This window comes from Schistocerca piceifrons, chromosome 7 (assembly GCF_021461385.2).
Source record: "Schistocerca piceifrons isolate TAMUIC-IGC-003096 chromosome 7, iqSchPice1.1, whole genome shotgun sequence".
In the NCBI taxonomy this organism is placed as follows: Eukaryota; Metazoa; Arthropoda; class Insecta; order Orthoptera; family Acrididae; genus Schistocerca; species Schistocerca piceifrons.
The window spans coordinates 544,417,479-544,430,870 of NC_060144.1; positions in this window are offsets into that span (position 1 = coordinate 544,417,479).

A 13,392-nucleotide genomic window follows, 5' to 3' on the forward strand; every position below is an offset into this window, starting at 1 on the left:
CGTCTTCACGGCGCTCTTGTTGCGCTAGATTTTTACCACGCTTTTGATCGCGTCGGACACGGTTTTCAGTGTGCAGTTACGGAACACATCGGTACCGCACGCACGACGACATCTTTTGTGCTTCGTTTGATCCATGGGGCGGTCACGAGAATTATGGTAGACGGTTATCGGTCTTCCCCCCCCCCCCCTCCCCCGTCCTATCAACAGCTCCGTCAGGCAGGGTTGCCATCTTTCGGCCATGATATTCGCCACTGCCCTCGAACCAGATCTACACAGACTGCAGAGACGCTTGGAAGGTCTTAGCCTCCGCCCTGTGACCTTTCGATGTGGCCCATACGCCGATGATGTGATGTTCTTAACACGGACTGGTGATGGAATACGAACGGCGCTTTCCTGGCTCTAACAGTATGGGGCGGTGGCAGGCAGTGTGATCAACCTACGGAAATCACGCTACATGGAGGTGGGACAAGGGATGCATGCAGAACTGGAATGTGGTCAACTGGGTACAACGAATAGTGAGACACTACATGTACCGCGACGGCGGAAAGAAGTCCTCGATTTGTGGCAATACATGATCGACGAGTTTTTGATCTTAACAAACAGAACGCAATACCGGAACCTTTTCGCGAATTATTTGGGGTCGCCATTCATGGACTCACCACCCAGCTGGGGTGTGCCGGGTGTGAGAAGAAACTGACTTGCAGACGTGATGTTTCCATGATTCCCCTACGGAAACAGTTTCTGACTGTGTGTAGCGACCCCGGACACTCCGACAGTTGATGACTGGTGACGCCCATTGTAATGACGACCGCCTCTTACTGGTCGCCCGCTTCGATAAGGTGATCACAGCGAGCAAGATGGTCCTATTTAGTTCACATTATCGTAATAGTTTTTGGCGTATGGCTCCCTTGTTTTAGTTGCTTATTATATTTAAAAAAAGTGATGGTGCAATTCTACTCCCCCCACCCCCGCCTTGCCTCCTCCGGCCTGCCACTGACTGTGCTCCTCAAGAAAAAATCAATAAATAAAATATCTTAGTAGGTGGTCCGGATTCGATTCCAGGACGATGCATTTGTTTTTAATTTACTGTTCCGTTTCCGTATACAAGAGGCAGAAGAAATGAAGTAATTATTTTTGACATAAAGCAAACCAAACCTCTCTCCCATAAAAAGAGAAAGAAAAGAAAAAAAGAAAGAAGTAGTAATCGTCAAAAAAATTACGAAAAAAAAGATGGTAGAGCACTTGCCCGTGAAAGGCAAAAGTCCCGAACTCGAGTCTCGGTCCAACACTCAGTTTTAATCTGCCAGGAAGTTTCGTATCAGCGCCCACTCCGCTGCAGAGTGAAAATTTCATTCTGAAATTATACTTTTTTCAGTCATTATTGGTTCTCCACCTTAAGCTTACTGCAATCAATTAAAGAGAATTCTGCAAATTTGATACTTATGTTTGAGCATTTTGGGTTGTTTTACATTAAAAAGCGTATCTTGTTTATAAAGTTGCCATTTACGTACGGTGTTTCTGCGTCTTGTCCACGTATTCTTCAAACTGCTGTGACTTTCCTCTTTGTTAGCAAAGGCTGGTGTCAAAGTGGTGGTGGTTGTAGGAAATGGAGAATATGGTAGTCGTTAATATGTGTATCTGGGAGGAGATGGTAGTGGTTATATGTGTATCTTTAATCTTTTATTAAGTGTTCAATCATTTCACCTTACTTTTGGAAACAGTTTTATAGCGTTTTTGCTTGTTCGTTTGGTTTTGGCGTAGATTGTTATCATAGCCAACGGGTGAAACTACTTTTTGGTACATATATATATACGAGTATGAATGTGTGAGTGTGAGTGTGTGTGTGTGTGTGTGTGTGTGTGTGTGTGCGTGCGCGTGTGTGTGTGTTTGTGTGTGTGTGTGTGTGTGTGTGTGTCGGTGTGTGAGAGAAAGTCAGCGCAAATTAGTGAAAAATGTCTTGTGTGTTCGGCAGAGATGCGAGTGGTGACTGGAGCTGGGGGGGGGGGGGGGGCAGTGATGTTTTGGGTGGGGGAGGGATGGTGATTATTGGAAAGAAACTGCGGGAAGATGGTAGTGGTTATATGTGTATATTTACTCTGTTATTAAGTGGTAAATCGTTTCAAAGAGTGTGTGGTTTGCCAGTTTTTGTACGTTGTTTCCTTTCTGTTATGATTTTCCAAACGTGGTAGCGTTCTTGTAAGGTGAAGAAGTGCTTCCTGTTGTTGTTTATCCTTATGATTTCCAAGCCTATGTCACTGGTGATAATTTTGGCAGCTGCCACGGAAGACGGCCAAGTAAACAGACACTTTTCTTTTTATTGTTTGACATTCGACTTCAAACTTCAAATCGAAACGTTTTCGGAAGTTTACTAATACCCAGGACCGATATTTTGCCAGTATCAGTATCGATAACAGGCAAAAATTATCGAGATTCTCGATTCGCACACGTGGCTACACTGTCTGTATGCGTAATAAATTTCGTGCAGAACCCTCAGAGCGCGTGTCCCACCAGCAAGTGGCGAACTTTTTCCAAACACTCGGCCACCTGGAGCTCCCACTCCTATCACTGTCATCTCTGGCCCAGCTCTGCACATGCCACAAATTCGAACGAAATCGATGAAGGCGAATAGGTGCGGTCCCCACGTTAGTGAAGTTACTCAGGTAGGTTACACAGCCATTGAAGCACCCGTTTTTTCACTAAATGACCTCAACAATGAGCAGTACTAACACAACATGAAATGCAAAGCTGGACAATGTTTTGTGCAAGATTTCATATTTATTTGTTTTATAAAACTCCATAGAATCTATAAAAATTGCTTTTTGGTTGCATAGAGCAGAGGTTTCTATTGTGTGTTACAGGTTTGTAAACCGTTTACTTTTTCATTGAATTTCTTGCAAATAACAATTAATTAATGTGACTTCTGAAATTTTCCCGGCATATTTCTTCTTCTAATAATTTCCGGGTATGCAGCCGGATCCCGTCGACATTCTGCCACGATATTTCGGCCCACAGACGTCCGGCCATCATCAGGTGAGTACACAACTACTGAAGAGCCCAGGTGCAGTCGCGGTATTTATGCCGAATCTCGCGCATGTGAAATGTACTGGCATCCTACAGCGCATGCGTCAGGTGTTGACATGCGCAGCATAGCCGAGTTGTACGTGCTGCCCTCGGTGGTGGAAATAAAGGTTCATCTAGTCATTGAGTATCGAATGACACTGTCGATTCCGCTGTGATTGTATAATTTTAATAACAGGATTCCAATTTTTATCCAGCTAAAAGCCGTTGTCACGATTTATAAGATTATTGGCAAGACGTATTTCCACTGATTCCTTGATTACGGAATCCCAAAAATTTTTTACTGAAATGTAGAGACAATAACTTGATTCCAACTTTCGCCAGAGTTGTTCATTTTATTAATAGTGTGGCTGCCAACAATATAAAACGCAAGGCGAGTCTGGCTTTAGTAAGAGAACGAATCCGTTTTACGCGTCGTGAGTTAGACGCTGTCGCCAGGAATTTATATTATTTACATCTGAAGATTTCAGCAAGATGTTCTTCCCTTAGTTGGGACTGGATTGACGGCGTATCCTGGGCCAAGGCAGACTGGGCTCACAGAGACAGTACGAACAGACAAAATGCGAAGTTTAGCCAACTCGTAACACGAAAACCGCAAGAAGCTATCTCTGGACGATCCGTGGTGAACCTCACGAAGAAATCTTTTGACGATGCGACGATGTCAGTGCTTGCGAAAGGTTTAAACTTCGCTCCTACACCTGCCTCACTGCCTTTAACGGATTTCATCAGTTCCATTGAGGAAGCCATTAGACGTCTCCCTGTGGATTCTGCAGACGAAATTCGACGTGAATCTTGCCGAACGTTGTTGAAATGTGCGCCACAACGGAGTAACACCTCGCCAGCTGAAAGAGCTGCTCTCCGCAGCCTGAGAGAAGATACTAGCACAGTCGTACTGCCTGCGGATAAGGGTAACGCCACAGTTCTTCTGACAAGAGAATCCTACAACGAGAAGATATATTGTCAGCTAAATGATTCTACGTACCGTAGAACTGAAAAGGACCCAACAAGCCGAATATCAAGGAAAACTACTACCCTTTTGAACGACTGTTCTCTACCTGAAGAAGTTATCAAGAGATTGAGACCACACAATGCAGTACCACCAAGACTCTACGGTCTTCCGAAGATACACAAGGATGGTGCCCCACTACGATTAATAGTGAGTAATATTGGTGCTGCGACCTATTCTACAGCAAAATATCTGGCCTCATTACTAAAGCCGTATGTGGGTAAGTGTTGCCACCATATACCTAATTCCGAGGATTTTGTCAGTCGCTTGAAGGAAGTTAAGCTTAGCAGCTCGGATTTATTAGTCAGCTTTGATGTGGTCTCACTTTTTACCAAAGTGCCTTTAATGGAATCATTACATCTTATTGGTAACTTATTCAGTGCAGAAATGACGGCCTTGTTTGAACATATACTCTCCTCAACGTACTTTTTATTCAATGACGAATTCTTTGAACAAACAGACGGCGTCGCCATGGGGAGCCCTTTGTCGTCTGTGGTAGCTAATCTCTTTATGGAGGCCTTTGAGGAGAAAGCACTTGAGTCTGCTGTTTTAAAGCCTACGGTCTTCTGGCGGTACGTAGATGATACTTTTGCTGTATGGCCTCATGGCAGACAGGAACTGGAGAAATTCCTTCATCACTTAAACTCATTACATGAGAACATCAAATTTACGATGGAGATTGAAAAAGAGGGCACCCTACCATTTCTAGACGTGCTAGTACGCCGTAAAAATGATGGGTCATTAGGACATTCTGTGTACAGGAAAGCGACTCACACAGATCTGTATCTCCAGGCGTCAAGCTGCCATCACCCAGCACAAACAGCCGGTGTTCTCAGTACCTTAATACATCGAGCGCATATAATATCGGATGATGAAAACCTCCACGCAGAATTAGAACACTTGGAGAAGGTTTTCAAAGAGAATTGCTACACTTCTCGCCAAATAAGAAAGGCCATGCGCAACTATCATAACAAGAAGCAACGCACTGAGGACGCAGATGATGACTTTAAATCAACTGCGTTCCTACCATACGCCGGGAATGTGTCGTCGAAAATAGGCCGATTACTGAAGAAAAATAAAATCAAGGTTATCTTCCGTCCACCAGCAAAGAACCGGGCTCTGGTTGGATCCGTTAAAGACGATTTACAGCTGAAGAAGGCAGGCGTCTACAAAATTCCCTGTGAATGTGGCGCTGCATATATTGGCCAGTCGACAAGAACTGTCCATGAACGATGTATAGAACATGAAAGATACACCCGTCTGCGGCAACCGTCAAAATCGGCGGTAGCAGAGCACTGTATTTCTTTGGGACATTCAATGGAATACAATGTAAAAAAAATTTTATCCCCGGTTTCCGGTTTTTGGGATTCCGTAATCAAGGAATCAGTGGAAATACGTCTTGCCAATAATCTTATAAATCGTGACAACGGCTTTCAGCTGGATAAAAATTGGAATCCTGTTATTAAATTTATACAATCACAGCGGAATCGACAGTGTCATTCGATACTCAATGACTAGATGAACCTTTATTTCCACCACCGAGGGCAGCACGTACAACTCGGCTATGCTGCGCATGTCAACACCTGACGCATGCGCTGTAGGATGCCAGTACATTTCACATGCGCGAGATTCGGCATAAATACCGCGACTGCACCTGGGCTCTTCAGTAGTTGTGTACTCACCTGATGATGGCCGGACGTCTCTGGGCCGAAATATCGTGGCAGAATGTCGACGGGATCCGGCTGCATACCCGGAAATTATTAGAAGAACAATTAATTATTTATAACAACTTTCGAAAAACTCCCTTTACACAGTGTACTTCCCAGACAGCACAAGTGGACTGAATACTTACTGCTCTTCCATTTTCGTTTTCTGCGAAAATCCAGATCCGCTACGTATTTAAGTCTTGCGTGCTCTTAGGAAAATCCGGCTTTAGCGATGACTGGCGCGCGAAGCTAATTACACGACGTATTACTCCACAGGTTTACTCGAGGAGACAGACCAGGATTAATCCTCAGCACTGTGGCGCACTCAGATCTACCTAAATAAGGCTGCGCAGCAGCCACGCTTTTGCCCGCGAGACGGGTTTAGAGTTGTTAACACTCCCGCATCACTAATAAATGTAATTATTTTCAAAAGACTCTCATATCCGATCATAGATGAGGTAAGGTGCTACTGGAACAGAAGAGATAAGGTGCTACAAAGGGATGTTAGAAACCACGTGGCCCGATACGATGAGATTCTCTGCAGAACCACTGGGTAAAGAAATCTGTGGAAATCAACCACAGACAGGTGTAGAGAAAGTTAAAACCTGTGTTACGCTTCAGGGAATAATTAATAATATCCATGCTTCTAGAGGGACTATAAAGGATAAAAACTGCAGGGGAGGATTGGAAAGCAGCCAACAAATAATTGTGGGAACTGGGTGCAAGTGCTACACAGAGATGAAAGTCGTACTGGGCCACTTCAACGCAGTCAAAAAAGCGGAAAGACAACTCCTCATGCCTGCCGGGGCGGCCCAGCGGTTCTAGGCACTACAGTCTGGAACCGCGCGACCGCTACGGTCGTAGGTTCGAATCTTGCCTCGGGCATGGGTGTGTGTGATGTCCTTAGGTTAGTTGGGTTTAAGTAGTTATGCGTTCTAGGGGTCTGATGACCTCAGAGCCATTTGAGCTATTTGAACCAACTCCCCATTTTAAGATAAACAATAATTCCATCTCTTAGCTACTGGTTGCGGCAGGGAATGATGTGCTACAACAGACCCAACAGTTTGCAGTCAATATCGAAGCCTTTGTACTGTCTTGGTCAACGATGTCTGTCTGTGTGAATAAACGCGCTGCGACTGCAGGTTGCTTTGGCGGTAGTAGACGAGTATGCCGCAGGTGTTTGTGGCAGCGATCTTCACTAGTGTACCTGTAGATTGTCTTTTATCTACACGCATAAGTCATTCATACTGCTTCTTTTACGAGTTTCTCGCATCTATCTACACGGGGTCCACTTGTTGATCTGAATTTAGTATATTAGTGGCATAGGGTGCGTCCCCGACCTTCACCTTCACTCTCTTTCCATACCCCCCCCCCCCTCCTAAACCCCAAACCCACATGGTACGTAAATTGTGTATGCCATTAGACTGCGTCTAGTGTTAGCCGTGTGAAACATATGAATGTGTGAGAACGTGTTCGTAATGTTTGTTAATCGTGTAACTGAGATGGTACACGGGTACCACCCTGTTATTCACCTAGTCGGATGTGGCTAACCACCTAAAACTACATACAGGACGGCCGGTACACCTGCCTTCGTCGTAACCTGACGAGTGGATTCTACGCGGGGCCGGTGCGCCTCCGCGAATCCCGAATGCGACGTGCTAACGCTAGTAGCTATTCTGGTGGGGCCGGCCGCGGTGGTCTCGCGGTTCTAGGCGCGCAGTCCGGAGCCGCGCGACTGCTACGGTCGCAGGTTCGAATGCTGCCTCGGGCATTGATGTGTGTGATGTCCTTAGGTTAGTTAGGTTTAAGTAGTTCTAAGTTCTAGGGGACTGATGACCACAGCAGTTAAGTCCCATAGTGCTCAGAGCCATTTTTTTTATTCTGGTGGGTGACTAGCATAGAATGTGATGTACCCCTCATCTGCTTTCTCTGAGATTATCCTTCACAATACTGCGAAGTGCTCGTGGTTTTGTTAGTGGACAGGAACCAATTTAACCTGGTGGAAAGACTTATTCATTTGTCATAGTAAGTGACGCATTCTTCACAGTATCGAGTGATACCTAGATATGAGGCTAGGGATAAGGGATATGGAGCATAACTAACTGCTGAAACGTTACCATTCCGGGCATTTACAGTGAAATTCAGCACTTTGTATCGGTACTTAAATTTCTGTGGGATTGATTTCGTTGTATGTATATAATTATTTCGTTGGCTGTGGATACTGTAGTAAACGATGCACTAGTGCATGAGTATACTGATGTATAATGAAACGGCCTCTCGCATGTGGTAGGGTTTCACTAGTGTTCTTTCCTTTATCAAAAGCCGAACTCAGATCCAGCATCTCGGAAACAGAGTCACCAATGAGCAAAAATAATTTGCTTTATCTAAGGACACGCTCTATATATCCGATAACGTTTCATCCTGCATTGATCTGCAACTCAAAATCAGCACGGATTTTTTAAGTACTCAATTATGGGAAATGTAATTAAGAGAAGGAACGTTCACCTTTGATAAAGTCTAACAATGATTTTTAATTTATTTGAGTACTGTTTATTGCAAAGAAAGGATCTGACAGCGTATACATTACATAAGCGACGTGTGTTGCTCTAGACACACCAGTAACTGGTCATTTAAAGTAGTGCTTAACTCGAGGCGTATAATTATACGAATCTTCTAGCAACATATAATTACTTTACGTATGATCTAATTTTGAGGTTTGTTTTTCAGTAATGGAATAGGACAACTTCTACACGGAAACTATTTCTCGCTTGCTAGTTGCTGGCCTTGAATTATAAGGGTTCTCTGTGACTTCCCTTGGTTGTAAAGCGAATGCTGGAACAGATAATCCTCTCAAATTTGCTCCCAGTTGGGATCTCACGTGTCCACTACTATCAGCTCGTCTGGTAATTGAATGAAAAACACTGCAGGGGGAGAATGAGAGGATTTTTTTTTTTTACTTTCTGAGCTCTCTTTGGAAAAAGTCAGGCAATCGAACTTTAGCACTCTTATGTCGAGCAGCCCACTACATTGCTCAGGGCACAGAATGAGAAGACGTAAAAAAATCTGAGCTCACTTTGTAAATAGTCATGCAAACAAACCCCAGCACTTAAAGTCTAAGTAATTTGGTTACAATATTGAGGAGTCCCCTTCAGGGACTTACACCTAGTGAGTACGTGGCTGGCGACCACGGGGTCCCGAGCTGAGTCCTGACATTGCTTCCACTTACTTATGCCAGGCTCCTCACTTTTATCTTTCCTATCTGGCCACCCTCGGCCATCTCTTGTTCTTTTCCGACCCTGACGCTGTTAGGTTTCGAGGGCTAGGGGGCTTCCATTTCCAACCTATACTTCTACTCAGCCGAATATCTCCCGGGATAAGGAGATTACCTTCTATCAAGTGCCAACGGCCTTCTAGGAGGGCGGATGAGCGGCTAGAAGGAAGGGCACTCTCTTGCCCTTGGGGTGGGAAACTGCTCCTAAAGGCGGAGGAGCCACAAGGTGGCCAACGGCATAGAATGGAGAAGGCAACGGGAAACCACTCCATTAAAGACCCGGGCGGGTATCCCAAGTATCAACAGCTTATGATGGAAAGCTCTTTGGTTAAATTCTCCGGAGATAAAATAGTCCCCCATTCGGATCTCCGGGCGGGGATAACTAAAGAGATACCAAAATCCAAAAGCATTAATGTAAGAAGGATAGCAACATGGAACGTCAACTCACTTCTTAAATGTGGTAAACTGGAAAACTTGAAAATGGAAATGAAACGAATGAGATGGCCAAACGCTGGCGACTTTTGGTCAAGGGATTACAGAATCATCCACACTGGAACAGCACAAGACAGTCCCGGGATTGCAGGAGTGGGAATTATCCTCAATAAATAGATGGGGTTAAGAGTAAAAGGATTTGTTCAACATAGTGAGAGGATAATTTATGTCCGATTGGAAACTAAACCAAGAGACACAATCATAATCCAAGTATACATGCCAACTACGAGGCACGAGGATGATGAAATCGACATGATGTATGACCACCTTGAAGAAGTAATTGGCAGAATTAAAGGAGCTGAAAACCTTGTCATCATGGGAGATATGAATGCCGTTGTTGGGAAGGTAAAGAAGAGGATGTGGCAGGGAATTTTGGATTAGGATTAAGAAATGAAAGAGGGGATAAACTTGTAGAATTCTGCCAAAGAAATAAACTTTGCATTACAAATACCTTCTTTAATCATCATTCAAGAAGAAGATATACTTGGAAAATGCCTTGTGACATTAACAGATATCAAATTGAATTCATATTAGTGAAGCAAAGATTTAAAAACCAAGTTAAGGACAGCAGAACATATCCAGGCTGTGATGTGGAAAGTGACCACATACTCGTTATGATGACGACTGAACTAAAATTCAAGAACATTAAAAGAAGAAGTACATGTACATGGGATTTGACAAACCTGAAAAACGAAAATACACTGAAGCACTATCAACTAGAAACAGACAAGAAAGCAAATACACAGGGCTAAAATGACATCCAAAGCAGCTGGGAAAAAATAAAAACTGGTATTTTAGAAGCAGCAAAAGAAGTAATAGGAAAAGAAAGGACAGAGAAAATGAAGGAATGGATCACTAATGACCTACTAAATATCATGAAAGAAAGAAGGAAATTAAAAAATTCTGTGAAGAAGGAAGACCAAGAGAAATACAAGAGTCTGAAAAACAGAATCAACAGAGAGTCAAAACAAACAAGAGAAAAATACCTTGATGATCTCTGTATTTCAGTTGAGGACAACATGAGCAAGGGAAATATCGACAAGGCCTATAAATGTGTGAGACATTGCTTTGGAGACAGAAGAAACAAATTTAGGGCTGTGATGGATGAAAATGGCAATATGTTGGATGACGATGATGAAGATGCAAGAAGATGGAAACAATATATAGGAAAACTGTACAGCAGACCAGACCTGTCTGAAAACATCATGGAAGAAGAAACAGAAGTAGATGCACACAACACAGGTGAACCTTTATTAAAGGTAGAGTTTGAACTAGCTCTGAAAAAATTGAAAAACAACAAATCCCCTGGTATAGACAATATCCCAGCCGAACTTCTGAAATCTGGAGGAGCAAAACTGAATCAGGAGTTGTAAAATCTTGTTTTCAACATGTACGAGCAGGGTAAAATTCCTACAGACTTTGAGAGAAACATTATGGTCCCCATTCCAAAGAAGGCAAATGCTACAAGATGTGAGAATTCTAGGACACTCAGCCTAGTTACTCACGCCTCTAAAATATTAACCTCAATTATCCTAGAACGCATAGAACAAAAAGTCGAAGCTACACTCTTCGAAGACCAGTTTGGATTCCGGAAAGATAGAGGAACCAGAGAAGCAATATTTGCTCTAAACCTAATAATAGAGAAACGACTAGATAACAACCTGAAAACATACATAGCTTTCGTAGATGTAGAGAAAGCCTTTCATAATGGTAAATGGGATAAGATATTTGAGGTACTCAAAAAAGTAGGAATAGTCCATAAAAATAGAAAAATGATATGGAACCTGTACAAAAACGAGACAGCAGTTATCCGTGGACAGACATAACAAGAAGAGGTGCAGATACGGAAAGGTGTCCGGCAAGGTTGCGCAATATCCCCTGTTATCTTTAACGTATACATTGAAGAGGCGCTGAAAAAAGTAAGGGAAAATTCACAGACAGGTGTAGTAATTCATGGCCAACGAATAGATATGATAAGATATGCCGATGATATAGCTGTCCTGGCTGAAAGTGAAGAAGATCTTGTAGTCCTACTGAATAGAATGGATAAAGTTATGGGTGAAGAATATAATATGAGAATTAATAAAGCAAAAACAAAAGTAATGGCATGCGACAAAGAAGATCAAGTGAAAGTCCAAGTTCATGTAGGCAATGAAATGCTTGAACAAGTTGATAAATTTACTTATCTGGGCAGTAATATTACCAGGGATGGAAGGAGCAAGGCAGCAGTGAGAAGTAAAATAGCTCAAGCAAAGGCTGCTTTTAACAAGAAGAAAAACATATTAACGTCTAAGAGCATCAGCCTTGAAACCAGGAAAAGATTTTTGAAATCATATGTGTGGAGTGTGGCATGCTATGAGTGTGAATCATGGACTCTCGGGACAGAGGAACAGCAGAAGCTAAATTCTTTTGAAATGTGGTGCTATAGACGCATGCTCAAAATAAAATGGATCGACAAGGTCACAAACGAAGTGGTTCTGGAAAGAGCAGGTGAGAAGAGAAGCTTCTGGAGTTACATTGTTAAAAGAAGAGTACAATTTACAGGCCATCTATTAAGACATAAAGGACTCCTGAACACAATCATAGAGGGATATGTCGAGGGAGAAAGACCAAGAGGAAGACCACGACTGAGGTACATGGATCAAATCGTGAAAGATGTGGGATGTAACACCTATAAAGAAATGAAGAGAAAAGCTGAAAGACGCACAGAATGGAGACAAGATGCCATTGTAGCTGTTGCAAACCAATCCTTGGATTGACCACTACAGTAGAAGAGAAGAAGATTGAGGAGTACGTTCAGATTACAAAGTAGTATTCAGTATTTCAGCAACTAAAGAACTCTCGGGTGGTGGTGGTGAGGGGGGGGGGGGCGAGAGAGGGGGTAGGGAATTTCTGGTGTAGACTAGCAGTTAATATGGTATGGTCTTTAATTTATTCTGAGGGTTTCACGAACAGCCACACGAACTCTGATGTACCAACACTGCGTTCTCGTTGCGAGGGGAAACCACACAAGAGGGGCCAACTGAACCCGTAATATTCGCTAACTGTGTTAGCTGACTGCACTGAAATATTTCAATTAATTGACTACATCTATCATGGCACTAAGAAATCACGATTAATACAATAGTTAAAAGTAATAACTTCCATGGAAGCTATAGCTACTTTATCTACATCTACAGCATACTCCGCAAGCCACCTAATGGTGTGTGGCGGAGGGTATTTTCGGTACCACTATCTGATCCCTCCAACCCTGTTCCACTCACGAATAGTGAATGGGAAGAATGATTGTCGGTAAGCCTCTGTATTGGCTCTAATTTCTCGAATTTTCTCTTCGTGTATGTGCTGTCCCGAAATTTCAATAGTAAATCTCTCCATGATGCACAACGTCTCTTTTGTAACGTCTGCCAGTGAAGTTTGTTTAGCATCTACGTAACGCTCTCTCGCCAGCTAAACGATCCCGTCACGTAACGCGCCGCTTTTCGTTGGATCTTCTCTATCTCCTCTATCAGTCCTACCTGATAGGCATCCCAGATAGATGAACAATACTCAAGAATTTGGCAAACAAGCGCCTTATAAGGCACTTGCTTCGTGGGTGAGTTACATTTCCTTAAGATTCTTCCGAAGAATCTGAGTCTTGTGTTTGCATTTCCCACTATCTGTTTTATATGGTCGCTCTGGATAGTTACGTCTAGATATTTTACGGCAGACGCTGTCTCCAGCTGTTTGTCATGAATAGTGTAGCTGTAGAGTAGGGGATTTCTTTTCCTATTTATGCGCAATGTGTTACATTTATTTACATTCAGGATCAACTGCCACAGTCTACACCATTCATCAATTCT